This window comes from Sorex fumeus, unplaced genomic scaffold (genome assembly GCF_029834395.1).
Source record: "Sorex fumeus unplaced genomic scaffold, SorFum_2.1 ptg000032l, whole genome shotgun sequence".
Lineage (NCBI taxonomy): Eukaryota > Metazoa > Chordata > Mammalia > Eulipotyphla > Soricidae > Sorex > Sorex fumeus.
Window position 1 is genome coordinate 3056876 of NW_026606089.1, and position 8310 is coordinate 3065185.

At 38.0% G+C, this 8310-nt stretch overlaps 1 pseudogene; it reads right to left on the bottom strand.

The window, feature by feature from the left end:
- Positions 1-5776: 5776 nt before the first annotated feature.
- On the bottom strand, positions 5777-5873 carry LOC130025847 (uncharacterized; annotated as a pseudogene).
- Positions 5874-8310: the final 2437 nt, after the last annotated feature.

Genomic DNA, 8310 nt, shown 5'->3' on the forward strand with positions numbered 1-8310 from the left:
ACCACAAAGAAAAAGAATTACAGGCCAATATCCCTGATGAACACAGATGCAAAAATCCTCAACAAACTACTAGTAAATAGAATCCAACTACTCATCAAAAAGATCATACACCATGACCAAGTAGGATTCATCCCAGGGATGCAAGGATGGTTTAACATTCGGAAATCAATCAACATAATCCACCATATCAACAAAAGAAAAGATAAAAAGCATATGATCATATCAATAGATGCAGAGAAAGCATTTGATAAGATCCAGCACCCCTTTATGATGAAAACCCTAGCCACAATGGGTATAGAGGGGACCTTCCTCAACATAATTAAAGCCATCTACCACAAGCCTACAGCAAGCATCATCCTCAATGGGGAAAAACTGAGAGCCTTCCCTCTAAGATCAGGGACGAGACAGGGATGCCCACTCTCTCCACTGCTGTTCAATATAGTACTGGAAGTACTTGCAATAGCGATTAGGCAGGAAAAAGATATTAAGGGCATTCAGGTAGGAAAGGAAGAAATCAAGCTCTCACTATTCGCAGATGATATGATACTCTACTTAGAGAATCCAATAACTTCCACCAAAAAACTCCTAGAAACAATAGACTCGTATAGTAAAGTTGCAGGTTATAAAATCAATACCCAAAAGTCCATGGCTTTCCTATACGCAAACAGTGAGAGAGAAGAAAGCAACATGAAAAAAAAAATCCCGTTCACAATTGTGCCCCAGAAAATCAAGTACCTAGGAATCAGCTTAACTAAGGAAGTAAAGGACCTGTACAAAGAAAACTACAAAACGCTACTTCAGGAAATAAAAGAGGACATGAGGAAATGGAAAGATATCCCCTGGTCATGGGTCGGGAGACTTAACATTGTCAAAATGGCAATACTACCGAAAGCATTGTATAAATTCAATGCAATCCCTATAAGCATACCCATGACATTCTTCAAAGAAATGGAGCAAACACTCCGGAAATTTATATGGAACAAAAAGCCCCCACGAATAGCTAAAGCAATTCTTGGGAAAAAGAAAATGGGAGGAATCAACCTCCCGAACTTCAACCTGTACTACAAAGCAGTAATAATTAAAACAGCATGGTACTGGAACAAAGGCAGAACTGCAGACTAATGGAACAGGGTTGAATACACTGACATCTCTCCTCAATCATATGCTCATCTAATATTTGATAAAGGTGCAAGTAATGTGAAGTGGAGTAAGGAAAGACTCTTTAATAAATTGTGTTGGCATCACTGGACGGCTACATGCAAAAATATAGGCTCAGAACTCTGCCTAACACCATGTACAAAAGTAAGATCAAAATGGATTAAAGACCTCAACATCAGACCAGAAACCATAAGGGACATTGAAGATAAAGTTGGCAAAACCCTCCATGACATTGAAGCTAATGGTATCTTCAAAGATGCCACGCCACTGGCCGAGCAAGTGAAAACAGAGATAGATAAATGGGACTATCTTAAACTAAGAAGCTTCTGCACCTCCAAAGAAACAGTGACCAAAATACAAAGACAGTCTACAGAATGTGAAAGGATATTCACCGAATACACATCTGACAAGGGGTTGATATCCAGGATATACAAAATACTGGTTAAACTCCACAAGAAGAAAACATCCAACCCCATCCAAAAATGGGGCAATGAAATGAACAGAAACTTTCTCAAAGAAGAAATCCGAATGGCAAAAAAGCACATGAGAAAATGCTCTACATCATTAATCATCAGGGAGATGCAGATCAAAACCACAATGAGATACCATCTCGCACCTCAGAGACTAGCCCACATTCAAAAGAACAAAAGCAACCGATGCTGGCGTGGATGTGGCGAGAAAGGGACACTCCTTCACTGTTGGTGGGAATGTCGACTGGTTCAGCCCTTCTGGAAAACAGTATGGACGATTCTCAAAAAATTAGAAATTGAGATCCCATTTGACCCAGCAATACCACTCCTGGGAATATATCCCAGAGAGGCAAAAATGTATAGTCGAAGTGACATCTGCACTTGTTTGTTCATTGCAGCACGCTTTACAATAGCCAGAAACTGGAAGAAACCTGAGTGCCCAAGAACATATGACTGGTTAAAGAAACTTTGGTACATCTACACAATGGAGTACTATGTAGCTCTTAGAAAAGATGAAGTCATGAAATTTACATACAAGTGGTACAACATGGAAAGTATCATGCTAAGCGAAATGAGTCAGAAAGAGAGGGATAGACATAGAAAGATTGCATTCATCTGGGGAATATAAAGTAACAAAGTATGAGATTAATACCCAAGAATAGCTGAGATCAGCACCATGAGGATTACTCCATAACTTAGAGGCCAGCCGGGTATCCTAGAGGAAAGGGAAGTTCAGATAGAGAAGGGAGCACCAAATAAAGGATGTTTGGAGGATCCTCCCAGGAGGGGAGATGCATGTCGAAAGTAGACTATGGACTGAACATGTTTGCCACTCAATGCCTCTTTTGCAGACCACAACACCCAAAAGGAGAGAGAGAACACAGGGAATTGCCCTGCCACAGAGACAGGGGGGATGGGGGGATGGGGGTGGGAGGGATATTATCCATGGTGGTGGAAAATGGGCACTGGTGGAGGGATGGGTATCTGATCATTGTATAATTGAAACCAAAGCACAAAAAATTGTAAATCTACAACTTTAAAAAAAAATAAAATACAATAAAGGGAAAAAAAAAGGTGATGAATTATGCGGAGGGGGGGAGCTGGAGCGATAGTTCAGCAGGTAGGGCATTTGCCTTGCACACGGCATACCCAGGTTACATTCCCAGCATCCTGTATGTTACCCCCAAGCACCATGAGGAGTAATTCCTGAGTGCAGAGCCAGGAGTAACCACTGTGCATCGCCATGTGTGACCCAAAAACGCAAGAAAATGATGATCTGGGATTGATCCTTAGCATTGCAAACAGCATTATTTTCTAATTTTTAAGTTTTTTCTTTCTTTCTTTCTTGCTTGCTTGCTTTTTGGTTTCCCTTAGCTTTAATGTCATGAAGGGATCTTCCCACATTTTTCTCCATATATCTTAAGAATTCAGGTATGATAGTGAGGTCTTTAAGACATTTGATCTGACTTTGTGCCTGGCACTATAAAGAGGTCTGAGTTCATTTTTTTTGCATGTTGCTGTCCAGTTTTCCCAGCACCAGTTGCTGAAGAGACTTCCTAGCTCAACTTCATATTTCTTGAGCATTTATGAAAGATTAGGTAATAATAATCTGAGGGCCAGCGTCAAGATATTTGACTATATTCCATTGATCTGAGGCCTGTCTTTATCTGAATATCATGGTATTTGGATGACTACAACTTTGTAGTAGGGATTGAAGTTGTGGAAGGTGTTCCCTTCTTATTTTTACCAAAGATTGCTTTAGCTCTTCATGGGAGTTTATGGTTGTGTATGAGTTTCAAGAGTGTTTAATCTATTTATTTGTAAAATGTTATGGGTATCCTTTTAGAAAGTGCATTAAATCTTTATATAGCTTTGGGGTGTATTGCCATTTTGACTGTTAAACCTCTCAATCCATGAGCATGGGATGTGATTCCATTTCCTCATATACTCTATTATTTCGCGAAGTAGTGTTTTGTAGGGGTTTTTTTTTTGGTATAGTTCCTTAACCTTTTTAGTTGATTCCAATATACTCGATTTTCTGAGGTATTATTGTGAATGGGATTGTTTTTCTCTATCTCTTTTTTTCTCTTTCATTATTAATATATGGGAAAGCCATGGCGTACCAGATATTGATTTTGTAATATGCTACTTTACTAAACAAATCTATTGTTCCCAGGAGCTTTTTTGGAGATTCTTTGGGATTTTCTAAGTATAGTATCAAGTTATCTCTAAATAGTAAAAGCTTGAGTTCTTCCTTTTTTATATGGATGCCCTTGATATCTTTTTTTTTTAACGAAATCATATGGCAAGTACTTCAAGTACTATGTTGAATAGGAGTGGTGAGAGTGGGTAACTTGTTTTATGCCTGATTGTATTCTGGAATTCTATTTCATTGATTTCTGCTCCAAGCCTTTGGTTTTTCCCCGTTGAGAATATTACTTGCTGTGGGTTTGTGGTAATTTGCTTTGACTATATTGAGGAAAGTACTTTCAACTCCCATTTTGTTGAGAGTTTTTCATCATGAATGGGTGCTGGATCTCATCAAATGCTTTATCTACATCTATTGATATGATCATATGACTTTTATCTTTATTTTATTGAGATGGTGTATTCTGTTGATTGACTAGAGAATGTTAAGCCATCCTTGCATCCCCAAGCTAAACCTACTTGGTCATAGTGTGTGATCTTTTGTTGAGTTTCTAGATTCTCTTTGCTAGTATTTTCTTGAAAATTTTTGTATCTGTATTCACAAAGGAAATAGGTCTGCAACTTTCTTTTTTTGTGGTATCTCTGTCGATTTGAGTATTAGGGTGATCTTTGCCTCATAGAAACTATTTGGGAGTATTTCTGTTTCTTCAATTTCCTGGAAAATCTTAAAAATGTTGAAAGAAGTTCCTCTTTAAAGGTTTGAAATAGTTCACTATTGAATCCATCTGGGCCCTGGATTCTGTTTGGGGGTATAATTTTGACCATCATTTCAATTTCCTTGTTAGTGATAGGTTCAGTTATTCCAAATCTTCTTAGTTCAGCCTTGGGAGGTAATTGGAATCCAATAATTTATCAATTTATTCAAGATTCTCTCATTTCCTGCTGCAAAGATTCTCAAAATAATCTCTGATGATCCTATGGATTTCTGTACTTTCTATTAGGATACCCCCCTTTGCATTTCTGATTCAATTTATTAGAATTCTTTCTCTTTGTTTCTTTGAGAGGCTTCTCATGGTTTAATGATCCTATTTTTTTTCTCAAAGAACCAGTTTTTGTTCTTATTGGTCTTCTGGATTGTATTTTGGGATTCTAGCTCATTGATGTCTGGTACAAGTTTTATTATTTCCTTCCTCCAGCCTAGTTTGGACTACTTTTGTTGGTTATTTTGCAAAATCTTGAGCTCTAATTTATTCAGGTAGGCCCTTTCTTTCTTCCTGATGAATTCTGGCAGAGCTATAATCTTTCCTCTTAACACTGCTTTTGCTGTGTCCCACAAGTTCTGGTAGCTCGTGTCCTCATTCTCATTTGTTTATGGAAACTTTTTATTTCCTCTTTGATTTCTTCCCTAAGCCAACGGTTGTTCATTACTTCCCTTAAAGAAAATATTTCCTTGCTGAGCTTCAGTCTGTTTGATCTATCGAGAAGTGACAAAGAAGTGTTGAAATCTCCTACTAGTATTGTGTTACTATCAATGTTTTTCTATAAGTCTATTAGAAGTTGTTTTAAAGTATTTTGCTGGTCTGTCATTAGGATCATATACATTGAGGAGGGTGAGTTCTTTCTGATGTACATATCCCATGATCATTAAGAAATAACCTTCACTGTCTCTGATAACCTTTAGCCTGAAGTCCATGTGGTCTGATACTAGTATGGCCACTCCAGCTTTGCGGAGGTGATATTTTCTTGAAAACTTGTTTCCCAGCCTTTTACTTTTAGCCCATGGGTGCTTTGATTGTTCAGACATGTTTCTTGCAGGCAGCAGAATGTTGGGTTCAATTTTCTAATTCATCTTCCTATTCTGTGCCTCTGAATTGGCACATTTCGTCCATTGACATTGAGAGAGATTGTTGTTTTGGGGATTTGTTCTCTCTTTATGTATAATTTTTGTACTTGTGGGTATTGTCTTAGCTTAAAGTATACTTGTTAGTTCTTCTTGCAACAAAAATATGGAATGCTTTACAAGTTTGCATGTTATCTCTGTGCAAGGACCATGCTCATCATTGTATCATTTCAATTTTAGTATATGTGTTATCAAACCTAGTAGGAGTAAATTTTTCCATATTTTTCGCTTCTTATTACTTTGAGTGTTGTCCTTCCTCACTCCTTTGGCAGACAATGATTCCTTATCAAGGAATGTATTTCAAAGCAGCATGAATAATAAATAGATTTAGAATTTTAATGTCCCAGAAATAAAAATATGGTTTTTACTATATTATCGTTTACCATACCCTAGGCATCAGTTTTACAAAATAATTCTTTTGGAAGATGGTATATGAGTTTGTTTAATGTTGTTCCCTGAATCCTTCATTAAGAACATTAAAATAGAGCCTTTTGCTGTTCTCACCTCAGTCCTGTGTACATCTCCAGGAAAAGGTGAATGGTGTTGTCTGCACTTTGACCACCTTGAATGTATGTAGGATTTTTCTCCTGAAGGATGAGGTGAGGATCATATTGATGATTTCATTCCACCTTATTACAAGTTCAACTTGAACGGAAGTTGAGACTCATGAGGCTCCTATAAAGGACAGAACAAAGGGTCTCAGTGAAGTTTAATGGCCAACTCACATTAACAACATAGATGACTCAAAGTAACCTGTGTGCATCTTTGTGTGTAGTGAGTTTCATATCTACTGATAGTGATTCTCAGTCATGACACATGGGCAAAACAGACCTGTAATTAAAAATCTAGTTCTCTAAGCAGAGTGGGGTCTCTGAGGTGATTGAACAAGTGTGTAGTAATTTATTGCTAAGCACATAAGTATTTTGAATGATGTGTACTTTTCGATCTAAAATTAATTCCAAATATGTCTAAAACGACAGTGTCCTGACCTTGCACCTGGCTTTCCTCACCGAGGCCCCTTGGAGGTGCCGGGGTGAGTTTCCCTCACCACCCTGATTAGAGCCCCGGCAGCTGAAGACCTCTGCAACCAGCCATAGGTACGCTTAAGACCACCCTTCCCAAGCTTGAAGGAGCCTCTTGCATGAAGGAACTGGAAGAGGAACCCAGATGTGCGGGACCGGGGGATGAGAACTCCATGGCTGCTCAGATCAAGACTGTGCCCCCTCCTTCCAAATCCCCCATCTTCTAATAATTAATTCTACAACCACGAACTGCTCCTGGATCCATGTAATGCCATCAATGGCCAACATTCAGAGACTGGATCTTATTTAGAAGACAGCAACTCTGATAGTCCAGTTCTCACTCTCAGAGAACCTGGTAGGCTTCTGTGAGTATTTTGCCTGCATGGCGGAGTCTTTGTTTCTGGTCACTGTTTCTTTTGAGGTACAGAAGCTGCGTAATTTAAGATAGTTCCCTTTGTTTATATCTGTTTCCAGTTGCTTGGCAAGTGGCGTGTTATATTTGAAGATACCTTTAGCTTCAATGTTGTGGAGGGATTTGCCTACCTTGTCATCAATGAGCCTGAGGGATTCTGGTCTGATGTTGAGGCCTTTGACCCATTTTTATCTGACTTTTGTGCATGGTGTTAGGTAGAGGTCTGAGCCATTTTTTTTTTTTTGCATGTAGCTGTCAAGTTTTTTCTGCACCGTTTGTTCAGAAGGACTCTCTTGATCCACTTCACATTTCTTGCTCCCTTATCAAAGATTAGATGATTATATATTTGAGGGTGTGTGTCAGTATATTCAATCCTTTTCCATAGGTCTGCATCTCTGCCTTTGTTCCAGTACCATGCTGTTCTCATTATTATCGTTTGTAGTAGAGTTTGAGGTTGGGGAAGGTGATGCCTCCATTGTCTTTTCCCCAAGAATTGCTTTAGCTATTCGTGTGCGTTTGTTGTTCCATGTGAATTTCAGGAGTGCTTGATCAATTTCTTTGAAGAATGTCATGGGTGTCTTTATAGGGATCAAGTTGAATTTTTCCAATGCTTCTTGGAGAATTGCCATTTTGACAATGTTAAATCTCCCATTCCATATGCAGTATATATGTTTCCATTTCCTCGTGTCCTTTTTAATTTCCTGATGTATAGGTCCTTTACCTCTTTAGTTAAGCTGATTCCAAGGTTCTTGATTTTCTGCGGCACGATTGTGAATGGGATTGCTTTTTCATGTCATTTTCTTCTCTCTCATTACTTGCATATAAAAAAGCCATAGACTTTTGGGTATTGAGTTTATAGGCTGCAATTTTACTATAAATGTCTATTGTCTCTGGGAGTTTTTCGTAGATATTTTAGTATTCTCTGAATATAGTATGATATCTTCTGTGAATAGTGAGAGATTATTTCTAACTTTCATACATGAAAAACCCTTAATATCTTTTTCTTATCTATTTTCTCTTCCAAGTACTTCCAGTACTACATTTAAGAGAAGTGCCAAAATGAATTTTTACTTAGCACATTCTGTCTGTAAATTTCTATGCTAAGAACGGTGGAAGAAACAGTGATATCTTAGTAATTTACAAGTAAATTATAAAGACAGATAATTTAAAAGAATTTCTTTGTATAAATTTCAAAATGTG